Here is a 23,644-nt window from a genome sequence, read left to right as displayed (position 1 = left end):
AGCATCTGTTGCCCTTCACTAATTACCTGTGAGAAAATGATGGTGAACCACCTTCTTAAACCGCTGCGATCCATGTAGTGTAGGTACAGCGACAGTGTTTTTAAGAAGAGAATTCCAAGATTTTGATCCAGCGACAGTGAAGGAATGACGACAGTTTCAAGTGAGGATGATGAGTGGTTTGGAGGGGATCTTGCAGGTGGTGGTCAAGAGCAGTCACTCTCCCATTGGTGCCATACAAATGCTGACTTTTACTGTCTCCAACCAACTTGCATTGATCTTCAATTGCAGCACAAATCCCCCACTTTCACAAGCTTGGGGATCATCACTGACCAAAAGCCTAACTGGACCAACCATAACAAACACTGGCAATTTCAGTAAAGGCTAGATAGTCTTGAGTGGCTCACTTGATTCCTCAAAATTTCTATTATCTACCAGGTTTCATTCAAGACTGTGATGGAGTAATCATTTCTTACATGGATGGGTACAACTACAAATATATTCAAGGACAGAATGGCCAGCTTCATTTGTACCCTTGCCATTGGACACAATATATACCCTATCCACTGCCAACATGCTGTGGGTACAGTATGTAATATCTACAAGATGTATTGCAGTAACTCAGCAAATTTATTTAGACAGCACCACCCATAACTCACCAAAAAGCATTTTGCAAATAAATTATGAAAATTGTTCCATTTGTTGATAAACTTCGTCATACTTGATTATTTGCAATTTCTAATTTATCACAACCATTTCTAAATTCCTGTCCCCCACTCCCCCGCCAATACTTTGAAAAGTAGAAGGCTTTCTTCATTCCAATTCTTCCTTACCTGCAGCTGTCGTGTTAAGAAATTCACCTTTGAACTAGATAGAGGCTTTCACCTCTCATTGTGAGTGGGATTTTTGGGTCAACATTTCAGTTTAAATATATTTCCAATAGTTTGTCAGTATTGTGGGTGAGGGAGGACTGGGAGTCTAATTTCCAGACAGTTCAGGAAGAAGAACACTGTGATTCGTCACTGCAGAAGCGAGTGGACATTTAGAACAGTTTTAAGAAATTGAGAATTCAAAAGCACAAAAGGTGAAATTTCTGAGTCTTATGCTTTTAGCATTCAAAGAATGTTGTTATTCCTTGTAACATAAAAGTTAACATCAGCATTTTTCTTTTAGAGTGCTATATTGTCTTCACCACTGCTGTTAAGATATACGAAATCTAGGCAAATAAAAGGTTAAGCATTAAATCAGTCAAACGTTTTGTTGCTTTTATCAGTTCCCTCATGATCACAATTTTCGAGGTGGTCCAAAGTGGCTCTGATTCAGCGGGTTCCAAACTTCATTACTATTGATTAAAAATTTTAAATATCCATTCTTAATTGCAGTCAGTACGGGATGGACTACCCAAATCTAGGGTTTGAAGAAATTGAAAACAAGGACCGAGGAAAATGGAAGTAGGCCACAATGGCATCTACTTTAGATTTTCAACTTGTGTCTCTCATGTCTATTATATTTCCAATGAAAACTGTACTGGAAATATTAGCACACATTCCCTTCATACGTCCTTGTAAGAAAATAATATTCCCTTACTGAATTGCAGTGTGCATTGCTAAATGAGTGGGTTGGAAAGGAAGTGGAGATATGTTTATCAGCAACTTGTATTGAAATATTAATTCCAAAGGGACAATTTTAATTATGTTCAGATCTTCAAGGCTGTGAGACTGTTGTAGTACTTACTTCCTAACACATGAGGGAACTCTGCGCAGCTCTGACACCGAGACACAAGCACAAGTGTGGTAAAATACTTATATTTCTTTTAGCCCAGTATGCCAGTTAAAAAATCTTTCAGTCCCCATTTCTACTAATAATTAGAAGTAGATTGCTTCTACTATTTAATAAAACATTTCACTGGCGGGGTTGGTAATTCAACTAGAGATCAAATTGACTGGATAAATGCTACTTGGAAGGAACAGAATAGACATTTGGACCTGAAATGACCATTATTTTGAAATCACCACTTACACTGTAAGCTCATACATGATTTATGTACATCTTATAGACTGAAATAGCAACAGTTTATTGCAATGGAATGTGACCTATATCATTCAAACTCGCTCAGATGTGCAATCTATAACTCATAGAGTACTATATTATATATATATACATATATATTGCAGATTTCATGTAAATTATTTTTAAAATTAAGGGCATTAGTAACAGCAGGTACAACTCACACAGCTGTCTGTGAGATAAGAGGCCTATTACTAGTTGACTGCTGTAGGGCATTTGCAAGGTTCCCTCTTTAAAAAAGCTATGCAAGTAAATGAGACATCAACCTGAATACAGACAACAATAATTTCTTTGCAGGGAGAATTCAGATGTTTACAAGTTAACAGAGAGACCTCTGAAAAAATCTGTTGCCCCTCTCAATTTTCTCCTCTTATTCCATCTTGCCTGATACTATTCAATGAATAGTTCATGATATTCCCTAACGCATCACACAAATACCAGTTTCCAAGTGTTTTGTAACGGAATTGAATTTGATCCCCCAAAAATAATCAACATATTTACACTTGCCAGAGGGAACTTTATCTGATTTTACCTTCCTTCCCCACAGGCTCCCCTCACACCTCTTCCATCTGCTTTGGCCAAGACTGGCTAACTCATTCTTCACTCAAACTGTTGTGAGCTGAGCCATCAAATTGTACAATACAATCCATTTTGTTATAGAAGGACATCGTGTATGGAGGGATGAGGTAAGAGGTAGGAATTGGTAAGATATCATCCCTCCTCACTATAGTAATTGACTCCTTGATCAATATTGCAACACCACCCCTACTTTTACACCACCCCATTTCCCCTGAAGATTCTATACTCCGGAATATTGAGCTGCCACTCCCTCAACTATGTCTCTGTGATAGCAATATCATACTCCCACCAGTTAATCAACGCCCTCAATTCATCTGCCTTACCCACAAGACTCCTTGCATTAAGATAAATGCAATCCAGCCATGCTATATTCCCTTGTGTCTTAACATGCCTGTATTTGCTCTGCCTTCCAGACTGACTTGGTTTTACTTCTATTTATGATTGTGTATCATAGAAATCATAGAAACCCTACAGTGCAGAAGGAGGCCATTCGGCCCATCGAGTCTGCACTGACCACAATCCCACCCAGGCCCTACCCCCACATATTTTACCCACTAATCCCTCTAATCTACGCATCCCAGGACTCTAAGGGGCAATTTTTTAAACCTGGCCAATCAACCTAACACGCACATCTTTGGACTGTGGGAGGAAACTGGAGCACCCGGAGGAAACCCACGCAGACACGAGGAAAATGTGCAAACTCCACACAGACAGTGACCCGAGCCGGGATTCGAACCCGGGACCCTGGAGCTGTGAAGCAGCAGTGCTAGCCACTGTGCTACCGTGCCGCCCTATCACCCTCTACTGAACGTCCACTGTAACACATGTCACCACCAACCCCCCGCTACTTAGCTCCCTAAATTCTTGTTGCAGGACCTCATGCCTCTTTCTAACTATGTTGTTGATACCACTGTGAAGCACAATCTCTTCAGAATACCCTGCAGCCCTTCAGTGACATCCTTGACCCTGGCACCAAGGAATCAACACACCGTCCTGGAATCACATCTGGGAGTTAAAAGTTCAACTCGAGGCTAAAATCTCAAATTTGTGAACAGTCTGGCTGAATTTGAGACAGTGGTAAGAATTTGGTGGTGAAGAATGAAGACAACAGATTCAGTCTTCCCAATGGTTGAAAACTGCTCCACCCAGGATGACGCTGAACTAGCAATTTTAGAATGATAGAATCCCTACAGCGCAGGAGGCCATTTGGCCCATCAAACCTGCACCGACAACAATTCCACCTAGGCCCTACCCCCTGCTAGTCCCCCTGGCACTATGGGGCAATTTAGCATGGCCAATCAACATAAACCCACACGTCTTACAGCACAGATGCATTGGAGGAGCTCAAGAGAAGTGATGACAGGTACAGTTGGGTGTCATCAGAATACATGTGGAAGCTGGCCCCATATCTGTGGATGTTGTTATCAAGGAACAGAATGTAAATGAGGAAAAGGCATGGCCTAAGAATGGTGGCTTGGAGAACCCCGAAGGTGACTTTTCATAGGTAGAAAGAGATAATTTTTTTTTTAAAATCTGTAAAGAAGGCTGTGTGTATATTAATGATTTAATTAAGCTGGGAAAAGGTTAATAGAGACAACTTGTCTGGGAGAGTTGAGAGATAAAAGGGATAACGCTGCTTTATACATGCATTTGTAATAAGAGGCCATAGTGAAGTGGATTTGCAAGCAAATTTAAGTTTTTTAAAGTGAGCTGGGTTTGGATATTTCATTAGGAAATAGATAAGGACTTGGTTTTTCAGTTGCTAATTTTCAAAGTGAGCAAGGGATTTGGTTTTCATAAGTAAACAAGGGAAGGTTATTCATTTTTATTTGGCTCGAAAGGCGAGATCAGGCGAAAACATTAAATATTTTTATGTTTTGGAAAAGTTGAGTTCAATGCGATGCTGAGGATAATGGAATCGGAGATGAAAGGGAAAAGGACATTTAAGGAAAGATGTTGAGCTGAGTTGAGAACAGCTCTGTGCTGAGAAAAAGTGTGAAATCTGAAGAAGCCACCCAGGAATCAGGAAATTCTTTGCTGCAGAAAGCAGTACAATTTCTGAATATTCTTTGATATCCACAGCAGAATGGAGACATTTGAGATGTTGAGTGGCGTATCGTCACTGAAGTGACAGCGGTTTGCCTTGGGTGATATTACTGGATTTTTAAAGTTAAAATCTATAAGAGAACGTTGTTGAGAAGGTGTTTACTTGTGTGTTCTGACCAAGTGAGTTTTTTTGGGGAATGTTTTGTAAGACTCTTTTAAACTATAACTTTAATCTTGTGTGTTTATGTTTTCATTAATCCCCAAATATTACTGCAATTCCACGCTTCCGAAATCAGACCCAAATCAGTGGTTTTTTCCCCTCATTCTCAGAATGCAGAAAAAAGTTATGATCAGTAAGAAAAATTTCCCTCTAGGATTCAGTTTGCTCAAAAATAACATTTGCTGTGGTCATAGCAGACTAAGATAATAAAAAATAGGAAAAGTAGGCCATTTGGCCCACCAAACCTGCTGTCATTCAATAAGATCATGTCTAATCAGATTGTGGCCTTTCCTGCCTGACCTTAAATCCTAACCCCCTTGTCGATCATAAATCTAATTGAGCCTTGAATATATTCAATGAGCCAGCATCCACAGATCATTGGGAAGAGCATTCCAAAGATTGAAGGCCCTCTGAGGAGAAATTCCTCCTCACCTTCATCTTAAATGGGACTCCGCTTGTCTTCCATGCCTCCTCGGTCTAAATTCTCCCTTCAGGCCTCTCAGCATCAACTTTTGTCAAGCTCCCTCAGAAACTTATGCTTCAATAAGATTAACCCTCATTAAATTCTAAAGAATATAGCCCCAACCTGCTCAATCTTTCCTCATGAGACAACTCTTGATCCCAGGAATCAGCATAATGATCCTTCTTTGAACTGTGTCCAAACACAGGTAAGGAGACCAAAATTGTAAATGATTGTATACAGTATCACTAAAGGCCTGTGAGGCGTAGCAAGGTTTCACTACTTACATACTTCATCCTACTTGCAATGAAAATCAGCATTCTATTTGCCTTTCTAATAACCTCCATCACAGAAGGTGGGCAGAGATAATGTTCATTCAACCATTTGCAAATATATCTCAAAAGCTAATGGATAAACTTCAATGAAACATGGTACGCAGATAGGATACGGCCCAAGGAAGAATTGTTTTTGGCAAAGGTGCGGATCAGGATTTTTTTTTCAAAATGGATTTGTCACGATTGGGGGACAGGGCGAACTGATATTTTTTAAAAGAATGTTAGAATCAGTGCAGAAGGAGGCCATTCGGCCCATCAGGTCAGCACCAACCACTATCCCACCCAGGCCCTATCCCCATAACCTCATGCATTTACCCTAGCTAGTCCCCCTGACACTAAGGGCAATTTAGCATGGCCAATCCACGTAACCCACACATCTTTGAACTGTGGGAGGAAACCGGAGCACCTGAAGGAAACCCACTCAGACCCGGGGAGAATGTGCAAATTCCACACAGTGACACAAGCCGGGAATCAAACCCGAGTCCCTGGCGCTGGGAGGCAGCAGTGCTAACCACTGTGCCGCCCTGAGGGAATGTTTGATTTAGAACGTCATTGATGTCTCAGCTGTCAAAATGTGAACAGAATTTTCAGTGCAGGTTGTTGTATGTGGACAAGCTTGAAGCCTCCTCAGTGTAATGGAGCTCTTAATAACAAGAAGATTTATTTTTTCAGCTTTGTAATTACAGAGCATCAATCAAGCAGAGAAAAGCATCTTGATCCCTCTGTACCACATCATTCTGTAAACAATTTTCTGCATTTCTGTTCATCCTGCCAAAGTGGACAACCTCACATTTTCCCAGATTATACTCCATTTGCCAATATTTGATTTGATTTAATTTGTCACACGTATTAGTATACACAGTGAAAAGTATTGTTTCTTGCACTCTATACAGAGAAAGCATACCGTACATAGGGAAGGAAAGGAGACAGTGCAGAACGTAGTGTTACAGTCATAACTAGGGTGTAGAGAATCAACTTAATGCGAGGTAGGTCCATTTAAAAGTCTGATGGCAGCAAGGAAGAAGCTGTTTTTGAGTCAGTTGGTACATGATCTCAGACTTTTGTATCTTTTTCCTGGTGGAAGAAGATGGGAGAGAGTATGTCCAGGGTGCGTGGGATCCTTGATTATGCTGGCTGCTTTTCCGAGGCAGCAGGAAATGTAGACAATATCAATGGATGGGAGGCTGATTTGATTGATGGACTGGGCTTCATTCAAGACCCATTGTAGTTTTTTGTGGTCTTGGACAGAGCAGGAGCCATACCAAGCTGTGATATAACCAGAAAGAATGCGTTCTATGGTGCATCTGTAGAAGTTGGTGAGAGTTGTAGCTGACATGCCAAATTTCCTTTGTCTCCTGAGAAAGTAGAGGCGTTGGTGGACTTTCTCAACCAAAGCATCCGCATGGAAGGACCAGGACAGGTTGTTGGTGATCTGGATACCTAAAAACTTGAAACTCTTGACCATTTCTACTTTGTCCCCATTGATGTAGATAGGGGCATGCCCTCCACTATGCTTCCTGAAGTTGGTGACTATCTCCTTCATTTTGTTGACATTGAGGGAGAGATTATTGTCATTGGACCAGTTCACCAAATTCTCTATCTCCTTCCTATACTGTGTCTCGCATTGTTTGAGATCCGACCCATTACGGTGGTGTCATCAGCAAACTTGAAAATCAAGTTGGAGGGGAATTTGGCCATACAGTCATAGGTGTATAAGGAGTATAGTAAGGGGCTGAGGACACGATCTTGTGGAGCACCAGTGTTGAGGATGATCGTGGAGGAGGTGTTGTAGCCTATCCTTACTGACTGCAGCCTGTGGGTTCGGAAGTCTAGGATCCAGTTGCAGTGGGAAGAGCCGAGCCCCAAACCACGAGGTTTAGAGATGAGTCTCACAGGAATAATGGTGTTAAAGGCTGAGCTGTAGTCTATGGATAGACTACAAAGGTGTCTTTCTTATCTAGGTGTTCCAGGGTTGAGTGTAGGGCCAGGGAGTTGCGGTGATAGGCGAACTGTAGTGGATCCAAGCAATCTGTTAGGCAGGAATTGATTTTTGCCATGACTAACCTTCTGAAGCACTTCATAATGATAGATGTCAGAGCCACCGAACGATAGTCATTAAGGCACGCTGCCTGGCTTTCCTTTTGTACTAGGATGATGGTCGTCTTCTTGAAGCAGGTAGGGACCTGATTGGTGTAAAGAGAGGTGAAAGAAGTCTGCGAATACCCCCACCAGCTGGTCCACGCAAGACCTGTGTGCATGTCAGGGAAACTCATCTGGGCCAGTTGCTTTCCATGGGTTGACTTTTGAGAAGGCTGCTCTGACATCGGCAAGGGTGATCTCGGATACAAGTTCATCTGAGGCTTCAGGGATGGAGGGTGTGCTCTTGCTGACCTCTTGCTCAAAACAGGCATAGAATGTGTTGAGCTCATTGGGGAGGAGCACATTGGAGCAGGCAATTTTACCAGCCTTCAACTTGTAGCTTATGTCATGTCTTGCAGACTTTGCCATAGTTGGCAGGAGTCCGTATGGCTCACCTGGGATTCTAACTTGATCTGGTACTGTCTTTTGGCATCTTTGACAGATCTCCGTAGATCATATCTAGCTTTCTTGTATAGGCTTTTGCTCATTCACTTAACCTATCTATATTGCATCCTCCTCACTACTTGCTTTCATTATCTTTGTATTGCCAAGAAATAAGGCTACAATACAGTTAGCCCTTTCATCCAAGTCATTAATATCGATCGTAAATATTTCAGGCCACAGATCTGATTTCTATGATACTCCACTTGTTAGTCTATCAACCTGAAAATGATCCATTCATAGGGACTCTTTACTATGAAGGTGGTTGTCAGTGCTGGAAGAGGTGACAATTGGAAATAGACAGACAAGAACAGGGTGAACAAATGGAGCTGTAAATGGAGGGCCAAATTCTCGGTAGTTGTAAATGAGGTAGGGGAGGTTGCCCAAAAGTGAACATACAGGAAATGGGGTTGGAAAGTTTTGGGGAGAAGGGTTGAGGATGATGAAGAAAACAAAGGAATGATCAACGCTGGCTCATCAGTAATCAAGAAGCCATGGTAGATGCCAAGATCAAGGAGATAGCCATGAATATAGACAATAGAGCTCAGATTATGAAGGACATAAGGATGGTAAACTCAAGAATGAATTAGGGATGCTGAAATGGAGGTTGAAATTATTGGAGATAAATAGCTTAATGACAAGGCAGGAAAGATGAGACCGAAAGATAATATACCGGTCCCTAGGTTTTGATTTGCGCCAATGTTCAAAAAGAAACAAGAAGGTTTGTAAATAATGAAGGAAAAGCTCTAAGGAATTCTGATTTGTCATTTATTTAAAAATATGAAAATTAAGCTGTCCAGCTACAAGACATGCATGCAAGTGCGACAAAAACACACTGATCTAAAAAGAGACTAATATAGAAGGTTGGTAATTAGTATAGTTTCAACAATTCCCAAAATTTTTATTGTTTAAAAAAATAATTAACGGTAGTTGTTTGCTGACTGTCAGTTTGTGTCAATGTTTGTTACTTGTTTATTGGCACAATCAGTAACCTGTCAATTGTTTCCGTTTAACAAAAACATTTACATCAGCCAAGTGGAAACGTGACCAGTTCAAAGTCTGAATCTTTGTGGTCTGATGAATGCATTAAATATAAGAACTGTTGCAAAAAGAGACATTATGGGTGATAGCATCTGTTTATTGATGTGCTTAGAATACCTGAAGTACTCTGCACCAGCGTTTTTTGTGTGATTATTTTCCTTCTAATTTATCAGCTTGGTGCAGGGAACAGCCAATTCAGTAGTAGTTAATTACTACTCATAGTAGTAATTAAACCAAATCAGATGTCCACAGATTTCAATTTGCATTATTTAACCAAATCTTGGGCCTGAAGTGCATGGTGAGCTCAGGAGGTATGAAACGCGTCTTCATCTACAGTCGGATCCGAAGTGCAATTTCACGCTGGCCGACTAATTAACAGAAGCCAGCGTGAAACAGCTCCGAGTGGCTGAGCACTGCTAGGGAGGCCAGGAAGAGGTGGGTGCTGAGAAAAGAGGCAGTGCAGGCTGGCCTTTCCAATGCCCTCCCTCAGGAGGGCAGCGACAGCGGAGCTGTCTCAGGAAGCTGTTGACCCATGAAAAATAAACAGCAACGCAAAAGCTATGCAGTGACTAGGCAGCACATTCAAACGTAAACCTCAGTCCCAAAACACCTTTGATTTTATTTCAGCACGGACAGTTCATCCCACCCTGGATTGAGATTGAATCTAAAACGTAAAGGCCGCCTGGTGAATCGACCCACCCTTAAACCATAAAAGATGGACCACGTTAAATTGCGTTCAACTGTTTTAAGTTTTTTAAAAAGTTTATTTATTAGTGTCACAAGTAGGCTTACATTAACACTGCAATGAAGTTACTGTAAAAATGTCCTAGTCGCCACACTCCGACGCCTGTTTGGGTACACTGAGGGAGCATTTAACATGGCCAATGCAGCTAACCAGCATGTCTTTTGGACAGTAGGAGGAAACCAGAGCACCCACAGGAAACCCATGCAGACATGGGGAAAAAGTGCAGACTCCACACAGACAGTCATCCAAGCCAGGAATCGAACCCGGGTCCCAGCACTGTGAGGCAGCAGTGCTAACCACTGTGCCGCCCTGGCCCATTAATGGACTAAATTGCCTGCCTGATTGCTGGTCTGTGCTCTTCTGACATCAGGACACGTCCCCAACATCTTTTCACATGATTTCACGTGCTTCCGAGTCAGGCGTGCACCTGCCCCAAGCAACACAAATTCTGCCCTTGTATCTGTTGCATTTTCTATTCTGTCTCTGCAAGATGTCAGCAGGGGGGTGGAGGAGAAAGATACGAACAGGGGCAGCAAAAATAACGTCGTCTTCATAAGTTGGTTGATGAATTTCATGTTAATGGATGTGAAGTTGATTAATGAGCTAGTAATGGAGCACTCATGAAATGTAAAATATTATTTACAAATTGCTGCTGCTAGTTACAGAACAATTGCAGGCGCAGGAAAAATAAACAGAAGAGACGGAAAAAGATTAAGTTTACAAATTATTATAAATGTTTGCATCAGCCACAGATACAAGCATTTCAGGAAACTTCGGTTTTATACTTACTAAGAGGGGGCACCTGCGTATTTCTTGTTTATGTTCTACAACATACAGTTGAGTTTCATTATGACAAAAGCAAAACACAGCAGAAAGTGGAAATGTAAAACAGATTTCCAGCACATTCTATTTTTATTTCTAGTTGCATTTATTGCCTTTTCTATGTTTTCAATATCCAGCCGGCACTGTTGTAAAGAGGCACACTCAGAACACTGATACAAGAAGGATTTGCTATTAACGTTGTGTACTACACCTCCTTTGTGATATTGATAATCCACCACATCCAGGCATAGCAACAGAATTTCATTAAAGCATTAATTGTGGGTCTTCTGACATATCAGCATGTAGCTTTGTACAGGAATATTTTTTCAAGAGCAGCCACAGGGTAGTTACTCTGATGGCACACATTGTGAAGTGAAATTAAATTTTGCACGCTTGAACTCAATCACATTGAAGACGGTGAATCTTTCATGAGTTTGGATGCCATAAATGATAAAATGTAGACTTAGGGTCGTGGCAGTCCCCAAGGGGCACTCCCTCTTTGCCATCGACCTCCCTGGGGGTGGTCTTCAGTGGCCTCTGGTTCTACCGGCGAGGGCAACACGACTGTTCCCTGTTCATGGGGAGTCGGTGTTTTCCTCACCAGAGAGAATCTTTCCCGGCAAGGCCGCAAAGGCAAGTGAGCCTGAACGATTGAGTGCCGAGCTCACTAAACAGACGCATCTCTATTGAACTAAATTATTTAGCCTCTCGCTGGAAAAGTGCCAGCCTGGCACTTTGGTCATGCCCACCAGGCACCTCAGCAATGCCCAGTGGACAGGGTGAAGGGATTATGGAGCAGGGCCCAATCAGGAGAGCGGGGGTTCCCCTCTGCCTGCCATTGGTGGGGCAGAGAAGGGGGCCCACTCCGCTCTGCGTCGCGATTGGTGGCAAGGTGGAGGAGGTGCTGGGTTGGGTTAAGGTTAGCTGCAGCAGAGGCCTGACAGCTCTATTTTTTTTTCTGTCAGCCCTCTGCTGTTGCAATTGTGCATGTGCAGCCACAGAGGTCTGCACATGCGCAATAGCTCCCCCTGCCGCCTGATCAGGCTTGCTGGTAATTTTAGCTCCGCCCACTGTCTCTGGTAGCTAGAAACTGGCTCGTCCATTTTTTCATGCACTAAGATTGGGAGTACAAATTCACCCAAAAAACGGATCTGCAACTCTCTCATTTTCCCACTAACTAAACACTTAGAATTGTTTTCAAAAAATTCCGCCCATAGATATAAAAACATACAAATTAGCAGGAGTAGGCCATTCAGCCCATCAAGCCTGCTCTTCCATTCATCATCATGGCTGATCATCAAATTCAATATCCTGAACCCCCCTTTCCCCCATATCTCTTGATCCCTTTAGTCCCAAGAGCTATATCTAATTTCTTCTTGAAATCAGACGTTTTGGCCTCAACTACATTCTGTGGTAGTGAATCCCACACATTTACCACTCTCTGGGTGAAGAAATGTCTCCTTACCTCAGTTCTATAAGGTTTACCCCTTATCCTCAAACTATGACTCCTAGTTCTGGACTCCCGCACCATCGGTAACATGCTTTCTGAATCTACCCTGTCTAGCCCTGTTAGAATTTTATAAGTTTCTATGAGATTCTAAACTCCAGTGAATATAATCCTAACTAACTCAGTCTCTCCTTATACGACAGATGTGCCATCCCAGGAATCAGTCTGGTGAACCTTCGCTGTACTCCCTCTATAGCAAGGACATCTTTCCTCAGATAAGGACTCAAGAGTAGGGATAAAGGGAATACACCTCCAAATAACAGGATGAACAAATGATGTTCCTTAGGAATCTATGCTGGAGTGTCAGCTTTTCATCTCGTATTTCAATAACTTTGATGAAATTAAACTTGTGCCCCATATGACCCAAAGTGCTTTACAAACAATAAAATACCTTTGTGTTTTGGTGATTGTTGATCTGCAGAAATGTGGCAGTTAATTTGCACACAGCAACATCCCACAAACATATGAATCTAACCAGGCATTTTGTTTTCTAGATATTAGTTGAGGGATATACATGTGGAGAATACTCCTTCAAGTGGTGGCATGAGATTTTTACATATCGAAACAGGCAGACTGGGCTTCATTTTATTATTTTAATCAAAAAAATGGAACATTTCCTCAGGTAACATTTTGACTCAAAGAGTGCTACCACTGATCCATGGCTAAGACTTGGAAGGTTTACTCACGTTTACAAGTGACACTCACTCAATTAGAAAGTTCAATATTTTACATAAGTAGTAGGAAGTTACAAAGGGACATGGATGACCAAGTACACAAAATTAAAGTTCAACATGCACAACTGTGAGGTTGTTCTCTTTGGATTCAAAGACAAGTCGGAAAATTTTCTTCATGATAACATTATCGGAACTGCGGAAGGGAGGATCATTTTGAATACTTCAATCTTTTTACTGCTGGATCTATATTTGAGGGAACGCAAGGTTAAGCTATTGGTCCTAACCTAACTTAACCCCTGTATATCTGTGTTGCACCCGTTTCAAGGTCAATCGATCTTTTTTGAGGTATAGTGCCCTCAACTGAAGACAGTATTCCAGATGGGGTATAGCCAAGGGTCCAAGCTGAAGCATCACATCCCTCTCTATTTCAGCCCCTCCTTGAGAGAAAAGTCAACATTCTATTAGCCTTTATAATTATCTTTTGTATCTGTACATGAACTTGGTGTGATTTATGTATTTGGGTGCTTTTGGTATTCCTTCATTATAGCTCAGCAATTTCAGCTCAACCATATGGCAGTGAAGCCAGAAAGGACTTTTTCCTCAAAAGGGTAACAGAAATATGGATTTCTCCAAAAAATCTACATGTGATTGACAAATTTTTTAACATATAATGGGAATCAAGGGGTAGAAATCAAAGGCATGCAAAATTGCCATGGGATCCAGGCAGAGGGCAATGGCCAACGGTTGTTTTGTAACTGGAAGCCTGTGTCTATTGGCAGGGATCAGTGCTGGGTTACTTGCTGTTTGTGTATATCAATGGTCTAGATGTGAATGTGGGGGAATATGATCAGTAAGTTTGCAGATGACATGAAAATTGGTGGTGTGGTAAACAGCGAGGGGGAAAGTCTTAGATTACAGGACAATATAGTCAGATGGGCAGAACAGTGGCAAATGGAATATAACCCTGATGCAATGACTAAAAAGACAAGGGAATACATAATGAATGGCAGGATGCCAACAGGACCAGAGGGATCTTGAAGTGCATATCTAATGATCCATGAAGGCAGCCGGACAGGTAGATAAGATGGCCAAGAAGTCATATGGAGATATTTGCCTTTATTAGCCATTATACAGAATATAAGGGCAGGGAGATTATTGTGGAGCTGCATAAAACATTCATTAGGTCACAGCTAGAGTACTGTGTGCAGTTCTGGTTGTCACATTATAGGAAGGATGTGATTGCACTAGAAAAGGTGCAGAGGAGATTCACAAGGATGTTGCCTGGGCTGGAATATTTCAGCTTTGAAGAAAGGCTGGGGTTGCTTCCCTAAGAGCTGAGAGGGCTGAAGGGGCATCCCGATCAAGGTGCACAAAATCATGAGGGACATTGATAGGAAGAAACTTTCCCCCTTAATCGTGGGATCAATAACATGGGGCATAGATTTTAGGTCTGGGACAGGAGATTTAGAAGAGTTTTGAGGAAAAACGATTTCACCCAGACAGTGGTGGGAATCAGGAGCTCACTGCCTGTGAGGGTAATAGAGGCAGGAACGCTGAACATTTAAGAAGCATTTAGTTGAGCACTTGAAACGGCATAGCATACAAGGCTACAGACCAAGTTCTGGAAAATAGGATTAGACTAGTTAGGTGCTTGATGGCTGGTGTAGACACGATAGGCTGAGGGCCTCTTTCTGCACTATAAAACTCTATGACTCTAAAGCAGGATTTGAGGTGCAGATCACCCACCATCTGAATGACAAAACAGGTTCAAAGGGATGAACAACCTATGCCTGTTCTTAAATGTCTTGATTTTATTTACACAAGCACAACACACTAGTGACCAGTAGAAATTTCCTATATTTAAAAATAGACTGCTTTAAGAATGTTCCTACAAGTTTGGTTTGCATTTGATAAAAATGATCAAAAAGAAAATAAGTGTTGTTACTTTTTGACTCAGCGGATTATGGCAGAGAACCTATTTCAAAAAAGTACACTTTCCACACAAGATAGATGTCTCCACAATTCGATTTTCTAAGTTAATTGTTTCAAATAATTATTTGCAGAATGAATGAGTGAAAACAAGTTACTGACTGCAGTGAAACAATAATAGAAGGATTCAATCATAGATTAACCATGTAAAAAAAGATTAAATTTTAAATTACAAAACAGATCTTCAGAAATACACAAATAGCTGCTCTGTTACAGAACAAGGATAAGATGCAACTTAGACAAATTCTATTTTGAGTTACAATATCTATCACCAATTTTGTATTTAAGTACTTAATTTTGGAACAGCTAATGAAAAATACACTTGTATTTACAGAGCAAATCCACAACTTCAGGACTCCCTAAAGCTCTTTCGAGTCAATTTTGAAGTGTAGTGCCAACCAAATCCTACCAACCGACTCAAAAACTGTTTCTTCCCTGCTGCTGTCAGACTTTTGAATGGACTTACCTCGCATTAAGCTGATCTTTCTCTACACCCTAGCTATGCCTGCAACACTACATTCTGCACTCTCTCCTTTCCTTCTCTCCGAACAGTATGCTTTGTCTGTATAGCATGCAAGAAACAATACTTTTCACTGTATACTAATACATGTGACAATAATAAATCAAATGTAGTTAGTTCGAATGTAGTCAATACAGCGCTATTACAGCAGGTCAGAGGCTGGGTATTTTGCATTAAGTGATTCACCAAACTCCTCATAAGCTTATGTATAAGACAGGTATGTACATATCTTTAAATTTCTAGATATTTTAAAAAAATGAAAAGAGTTAACAAAGTGAGTGTTGGTCCTATATCGCGAGTGGAATTAATAAGGGAAATAGGGAGAGGGCAGATGAATTGTACAGGTAATTTGCATTGGTCTTCACCACGTCCCAGAAATAGCTGTAAATCAGGAAATGGAAGGAAGGGAGGAACAAAAAGTTTAGTCACCAGGCAAGTGATACAGAGCAAATTGTTGGAGTTGCGGCTGAGAAGTCCCCAGTTCCTAGGACTTCATTTAGCGTCTTAAAGTGAGATAATTGATGCATTGGTTTTAATTTTAATCTCCAAAATTTCCTATACTCAGGGAAGACTCCATTAGACTGGAAAATAGCAAATGTAACTCATTTATTCAAAAAAAAGGGAGACAGAAAGCAGAGACTACAGGCCTGTTTGTTTCTCATCAGTCACAGGGAAAATGTTAGAAGCTATTATTAAAGACATTATAAGAACATAAGAACTAGGAGCAGGAATAGGCCATCTGTCCCCTCGAGCCTGCTCTGCCATTCAATAAGATCATGGCTGATCTTTTCGTGGACTCAGTTCCACTTACCCACCCGCTCACCATAACCCTCAATTCCTTTACTGTTCAAAAATTTATCTATCCCGGCCCTTAAAAACATTCAATGAGGTAGCCTCAACTGTTTCACTGGGCAGGGAATTCCACAGATTCACAACCCTTTGTGTGAAGAAGTTCCTCCTCAACTCAATCCTAAATCTGCTTCCCCTTATTTTGAGGCTATGCCCCCTCGTTCTAGTTTCACCTGCCAGTGGAAATAACTTCCCTGCTTCTATCTTATCTATTCCCTTCACAATCTTATATATTTCTATAAAATCTCCCCTCATTCTTCTGAATTCCAATGAGTATACCCCCAGTCTACTCAGTCTCTCCTCATAAGTCAACCCTCTCAACTCCGGAATCAATCTAGTGAATCTCCTCTGCACCCCCTCCAGTGCCAATATATTCTTTCTCAAGTAAGGAGACCAAAACTGTACACAGTGCTCCAGGTGTGGCCTTACCAGCACCTTATACAGCTGCAACATAACCTCGCTGTTTTTAAACTCTATCCCTCTAGCAATGAAGGACAAAATTCCATTTGCCTTAATTACCTGCTGCACCTGCAAACCAACTCCTTGTGATTCTTGCACAAGGACACCCAGGTCCCTCTGCACAGCAGCGTGCTGCAATCTTTTACCATTTAAATAATAGTCCATTTTGCTGTTATTCCTAACAAAATGGACGACCTCACATTTACCAACATTGTACTCCATCTGCCAGCAGTTGGCTATAGCAAATCTTGGACAAAGGAGAACTGATGGATGTGCTGCACTTCGATTTCTAGGAGGCATTTGAAAAGGTGTTACATTAAAGGCTATTGTGGAAAATAAAATCTCAAATTGGCTGATGGAACAGTAGGCATAAATGGGTTATTTGCTGGTTGGCAAGATGAAACAAGAGGTTTGCCACAGGGGGCGCTGCTGGGGCCTCAGCAAAGTTTGCTAAATTTGCTGATACGCAAACATAGCTGGAAAAGTAAGTTGTGAAGAAACAAGGAGCATACAAATGGATATAGATAGGTTAAGTGAGTGGGCAAAAATCTGTCAAATGGGGTATTATGTGGAAAAATGTGAAGTTGTCCATTTTGGCAGGAAGAATAAAAAAGCATGTCATCTAAATAGTGAGAGATTGCAGAGCTCTGAAATACAGGAGGATCTAGGTGTCCTAGTGTATTAATTGCAATTAGTAGTAGGTACAGCAAATAATTAGGAAAACTAACAAAATGTTATTGTTTATTGTGAGGGCAACTAAATACAAAAGTAGAGATATTATGCTGCAGTTACACAGGAGACTGCGCCTGGAGCAGTGTGTACAATTTTGGTCTCCTTATTTAACAGAAATGCATTAGCAGTTGAGGTTTACTAACTAGACTAATACCTGGAATGGGCAGCTAGTCTGAAGAGGAAAGGCGAGGCTCGTATCCACAACTTTATTGAAATCTGTAAAAGCATGAGGGTTTTTGACAGGGTGAGTGTAAAAAGAATGCTTCCTCTTGTGGGAGAATCTAGAGATCACTGTTTAAAAAATAAAGTGGGTGGGGTGCCCAATTAAGACAGATTAGGAGAATTTATCTAAGAATCACGAGTCTTTGAAACTCTCTTCCTCAAAAGGTGGTGAAAGCAGAGCCTTTGAATATTTTTAAGGCAGAGGGAGATAGATTATTGATAAACAAAGGGGTAAAACGTTATGGAGTAGGTGGGAAAGTGGAGTTCAGGATACAATCAGGCGGCACAGCAGTAGTGATTAGAACTGCTGCCACACAGCGCCAGGGACCTGGGTTCGATTCTTGGGTTGAGTTACTGTCTGTGCAGAGTCTGCACGTTCTCCCCGTGTCTGCGTGGGTTTTCTCCAGGTACTCCGGTTTCCTCCCACAGTCCAAAAGATGTGCTGGTTAAGTACATTGGCTATGCCAAATTCTCCCTCAGTGTACCCAAACAGGGGCTGGACTGCAGCAACTAGGGATTGTCATAGTAACTCAACTGAAGTGTTACTGTAAGCCTATTTGTAACACTATTAAATAAACTTTAAACAATCAGATCAGCCCCATGGTCTTATTGAGTGGCAGAGCAGGCCTGTGTGGTCACGTGCCCTATTCCTAATTCACGTTTGTAACAAAATACTCTTCCTGGTGGGTTTACAGCTTCATAGCATCTTGGACAAGCAGTCAATTTTATTGGCACACTCTCCACCATCTGCACACCTTGAATGCCAACGCAAACTATTTACAACATGCAACATGGCAAGTCACCAAGGGTTAATCAACTGCGTATTTTACACACACAACCTTCATCACCTAAGGGCAGCCAGGGCATAGGAACAGCAACACCTTCAATTTCTTCCCCAACACACGCCATCCTTACTTGAATATACGATCAACATTCCTTTGTTGTTGCTCGAACTCCCAACCTAACAGCATTATGGAAGTACTATCACAAATTGGATTGCAGCAGGGCGGCACAGTGGTTGGCACTGTTGCCTCACAGCACCAGGTTCAATTCTGGCCTTGGCTAACTGTTTGTGTGGAGTTTACACGTTCTCTGCATGGATTTCCTCCGGGTGCTCCAATTTCCTCCCACAGTCCAATGATATGCAGGTTAGGCTGATTGGCCATCATACAGTGCCCCTTAGTGTCAGGCCTGGATGGGATTGTCATGATGTGGAGATGCCGGCGTTGGACTGGGTTAAACACAGTAAGAAGTTTAACAACACCAGGTTAAAGTCCAACAGGTTTATTTGGTAGCAAATGCCACACCTGGTGTGGCTTTTGCTACCGAATAAACCTGTTGGACTTTAACCTGGTGTTGTTAAACTTCTTACTGGGATTGTCATTGCAGACGCGATGGGCCAAATGGCCTCCTTTTGCACTGTAGAGATTCTATGAATTCAAAGGTAAGGCTCACCATCTGCTCAAGGGCAACTGGGAAATTAAATGTTGGCTCAGAAAGTGACACATCATCTTTAAGAATATTATGAAGTATGGTAGAACAGTCTGCTTGTGGTTTAGGTTTGATTTGACAAACTACTTATGAGGAAAAAAAGCACATGGATGCCATTTATGAATCCAAATAAGTTTATTAAATTTTTAACATATTGATAATAAAGTGTACTAGTAAACTATCAGGCTTCAATTGCTTCTAATCAGTTTATTTTCAGAGGTCTAAAGAGCTTAAAGAAGTCAAATTCAAACACAGGGAATCCCAGACTGAGGTCACTAATTTTTTGGATACTAAGAGAAATCAAGAGGATAGGGCAAAATAGGGGAGCTGATGTTGATGGCCCCTCCTTATTTCTCATGCGAACTTCACTTTCAAATAGAAGTTTAAAAGTCACCATGGTTTTAACATTAGTATTCATTTTTTGGTAAATAATCATTTTAAACAATAGCATCTTCCAAACTATTGGCAGACAGATCATTCATCAATTACCTGTAGGAAGTGTTATTTTTTTAAACAGATAGTTTGACATCTGTTCATCATCTCAAACTGACATCACTATTACCAATACTTCACCTCAATTATTGTACAGTTCAAAGTGCCTTCCTCAAACTATCCAAATCGGAAAGGATATAATCCATAGGAAATTGAAATTATGAACAAAAATTCAGAGTTTAGTTTACTCTCACATCCCTGACCACATTTATCATATTTAATTCCTGAACTTAATCTTTCACCTGACCACTAAGTATTTTAAACAATCATTAATTCCAACTTTATCTTCAGAACTATAAACTTTTGAAGATAATTTACTGCAGATTTTTTTTGAAGCAGCTCAAACATTTTACAGGACAAACCACCTTTTAGTTCAGATTCAGAAAGAAAGCAGGAATACGTAAATCTATTAAAGCAAACAAGTCTGTAAAGATAGGCAATTTAAAAATTAATTTATATTTCACATTGAAGGTACTTAATCATAGGGAACTAGATTAATTATTACAGTCTGACATCCATAATTACAAACCAGTAATATCAGAACCACTTTCAATGCAATTTGTCAGCCAAACAGCAACAATTTGCCACCTGAAAAAGCTTCTATAAAAATCTTTTATGAATTACTGACAAATTTAACTAAAATAGCAAAGATTAAATGTCTTGACTTGTAAACATTAAATTAATGCTTTTCTTGCACACAAGTTCCATATTACCAAGAGTCGAACAATCCACCCATCCCTGTGACCAGACTTTGCAACATTTAATAGACAGAAATGTAATGTTTTTAGAAGATAAACTCTTATTTGCAAACCATTGCAACATGCACTACCCTTCACATTTAGGAAGGGTCTCAGCCAGGACAGTGAAGGAGAAGGCGACTGAAAGTACTGCCCAAAGACTAAAGAAAGAGGCTTGGAGTATGTGTGTGTTTTTTTTTGGGAGGGGCACGAGGAAACAAGGGAAAATGGTATTAACCACTAACACAATTAGGCTTTTTCAGCTGGGCAGCATGGTGGCACAGTGGTCAAGCACTGCTGTCTCAAGGAGTGGCTTTTGCTACCAAATAAACCTGTTGGACTTTAACCTGGTGGACTTTAACCTGGTGTTGTGAGACTTCTTACTGTCTCAAAGGGGCCAGGGACTCTAGTTCAATTCTTGGCTTGAGCCGCCGTGTCTGTGCGGAATGTGCACGTTCCGCCCGTGTCTGCGTGGGTTTCCCTCCAGGTGCTCCGGTTTCCTCCCACGGTCCGAAAGAGGTTAGGGTGCATTGTGCCATGCTAAATTCTCTCCTCGGTGTACCCAAACAGGCGTCGGTCGGAGTGGGAGAGGATTTTCACAGTAACTTCAATGCAGTGTTAATGTAAGCCTACTTGTGACACTAATACATTTTTTAAAAACTGAATCAGCGGGGGGGGGGGGGGGGGGGAGGGGGGGGAAAAGAGAGGAGAGGAGAGTTCAGTCAAACGTGCAGAGAGAATCTGTTGAAGTGAGGGGCAGCACAGTAAACACTGCATTCCTGGACCCCACAGTCCCGCCCGCCATTTCACAACAGGAACATTTGTCATGAACAATATCATAAAGGAAATTACTCTGATAATCACCACATGGGTAAACATCACCCCCTTCCCCCCCCCTTTCCCCAATATACAAAGTGGCCCCGAGTACTGGGGGGGGGGGGTTGTATGCTCCCCCCCATTCTTCCTCCTCCTACCTCAGTGGGACCCCACACAGCCGCCATTTTAGCCCCCCACCTTCACACCATTCCGGGGGGGGGGCGGTCGCGACGCCAACACGGACCCGGGGGGGGGGGGGGGGGGGGTGACGATAATGCGGACCGCGGAGGGCGAGAGGCAAAGCGGACCCAAAAGGGTGAAGTGGGGGTGGCGGGGAGAACGCCGGAGGAGCGGGAAAGGAAGAAAGCGCTCGCTTCCCGCCAAACCCCTTTTCTGCCGCTCGCTCGCTCGGGTAATTTTGAATATATTTGCTTTCTCTTTCTACCCCCCCACCTCCTCCCCATTCTCCTATCCCGGAGGGCGGAATAAACTACCCCCACGTCGCATCCACTGCCTCCTCTCACTCCCATTTCCCTGTCCAACTCCAGCTCTCAGCCTGTTGGCAGCAATTTGCCGGACTTACCCCGCGCTTTTGCCCCTCTGATTGGCTCCGGTATTAAACACAATGCCCCGGCGGCGAATAGGAACACAGCAGCACAAGATGGCGACCAACTGCGAGCGGCCTTCTCCTCGGCGAAACCGCTCGCCGCGCATGCGCTGCCCGGCCCCGGGGAAGGCCAGGCCACCGCGCCTGCGCGGCCATCGTCGGAGGCCCTGGCGGGCGGACGGTACTGCGCAGCCGCGGGGCGAGCGGATCACGTGGCCCGACGTCGCTCACTGGATGGGCACGTGACCGACGGGGGTGAAGCTCTGCGGCCGCCATCTTGCTAATGGAACAACAACAGCAAATGCTGGAGAATCTCAGCAGTTGTGACAGCATCTGTGGAGAGAGAATAATGATGTGGAGATGCCGGCGTTGGACTGGGGTAAGCACAGTAAGAAGTCTCACAACACCAGGTTAAAGTCCAACAGGTTTATTTGGCAGCAAATACCATAAGCTTTCGGAGCACAGCTCCTTCGTCAGATGGAGTGAATATCTGTTCTCCAACAGTGCACAGACACAGAAAACAAGTTACAGAATACTGATTAGAATGCAAATCTCTACAGCCAGCCAGGTCTTAAAGGTACAGATAATGTGGGTGGAGGGAGCATTCAACACAGGTTAAAGAGATGTGTATTGTCTCCAGACAGAACAGCTAGTGAGATTCTACAAGCTGTGGGGGTTACTGATAATGTGACAAAAATCCAACATCCCGGTTTAGGACGTCCTCATGTGTGCGGAACTTGGCTATCAGTTTCTGCTCAGCGACTCTGCGCTGTCGTATGTCGTGAAGGCCGCCTTGGAGAACGCTTACCCGAAGATCAGAGGCTGAATGCCCATGACTGCTGAAGTGCTCCCCCACAGGAAGAGAACAGTTTTGCCTGGTGATTGTCGAGCGATGTTCATTCATCCGTTGTCATAGCGTCTGCATGGTTTCCCCAATGTACCATGCCTCGGGACATCCTTTCCTGCAGCGTATCAGGTAGACAACGTTGGCCGAGTTGCAAGAATAGGTACCGTGTACCTGGTAGATGGTGTTCTCACGTGAGATGATGGCATCCGTGTCGATGATCCGGCACGTCTTGCAGAGGTTGCTGTGGTAGGGTTGTGTGGTGTCGTGGCCACTGTTCTCCTGAAGGCTGGGTAGTTTGCTGCGGACAATGGTCTGTTTGAGGTTGTGCGGTTGTTTGAAGGCAAGAAGTGGGGGTGTGGGGATGGCCTTGGCGAGATGTTCGTCTTCATCAATGACATGTTGAAGGCTCCGGAGGAGATGCCATAGCTTCTCCGCTCCGGGGAAGTACTGGACGACGAAGGGTACTCTGTCCACCGTGTCCCGTGTTTGTCTTCTGAGGAGGTCGGTGCGGTTTTTCGCTGTGGCGTGTCGGAACTGTTGATCGATGAGTCGAGCGCCATATCCTGTTCTTATGAGGGCATCTTTCAGCGTCTGGAGGTGTCTGTTGCGATCCTCCTCATCCGAGCAGATCCTGTGAACTCGGAGGGCTTGTCCGTAGGGGATGACTTCTTTTACGTGTTTAAGGTGGAAGCTGGAGAAGTGGAGCATCATGAGGTTATCCGTGGGCTTGCGGTACAGTGAGGTGCTGAGGTGACCGTCCTTAATGGAGATGCGTGTGTCCAAGAATGCAACCGATTCCGGAGAGTAGTC

The 23,644-nt window shown here is 42.7% G+C and overlaps 1 protein-coding gene across 9 annotated transcripts in view; it reads right to left on the bottom strand.

Annotated features, from left to right (window-relative positions):
- Positions 1–22,109, bottom strand: part of LOC144511792 (nuclear transcription factor Y subunit alpha-like) — a 49,273-nt gene extending 27,164 nt beyond the window's left edge. For 6 of the 9 annotated variants that reach the window (XR_013500911.1, XM_078242124.1, XM_078242123.1 and 3 more), the window contains exon 1: positions 21,964–22,090. The gene's annotated coding sequence lies outside the window, so the exon portion shown is untranslated. Of the gene's footprint in view, positions 1–21,963 lie in introns of all 9 variants that reach the window. The other 3 variants (XR_013500912.1, XM_078242128.1, XM_078242127.1) reach the window with 3 other exon arrangements.
- Between the last annotated feature and the right edge of the window lie 1,535 nt (positions 22,110–23,644).

This window comes from Mustelus asterias, chromosome 25 (genome assembly GCF_964213995.1).
Source record: "Mustelus asterias chromosome 25, sMusAst1.hap1.1, whole genome shotgun sequence".
NCBI lineage: Eukaryota > Metazoa > Chordata > Chondrichthyes > Carcharhiniformes > Triakidae > Mustelus > Mustelus asterias.
This window is presented reverse-complemented; position numbering and strand designations above follow the sequence as displayed.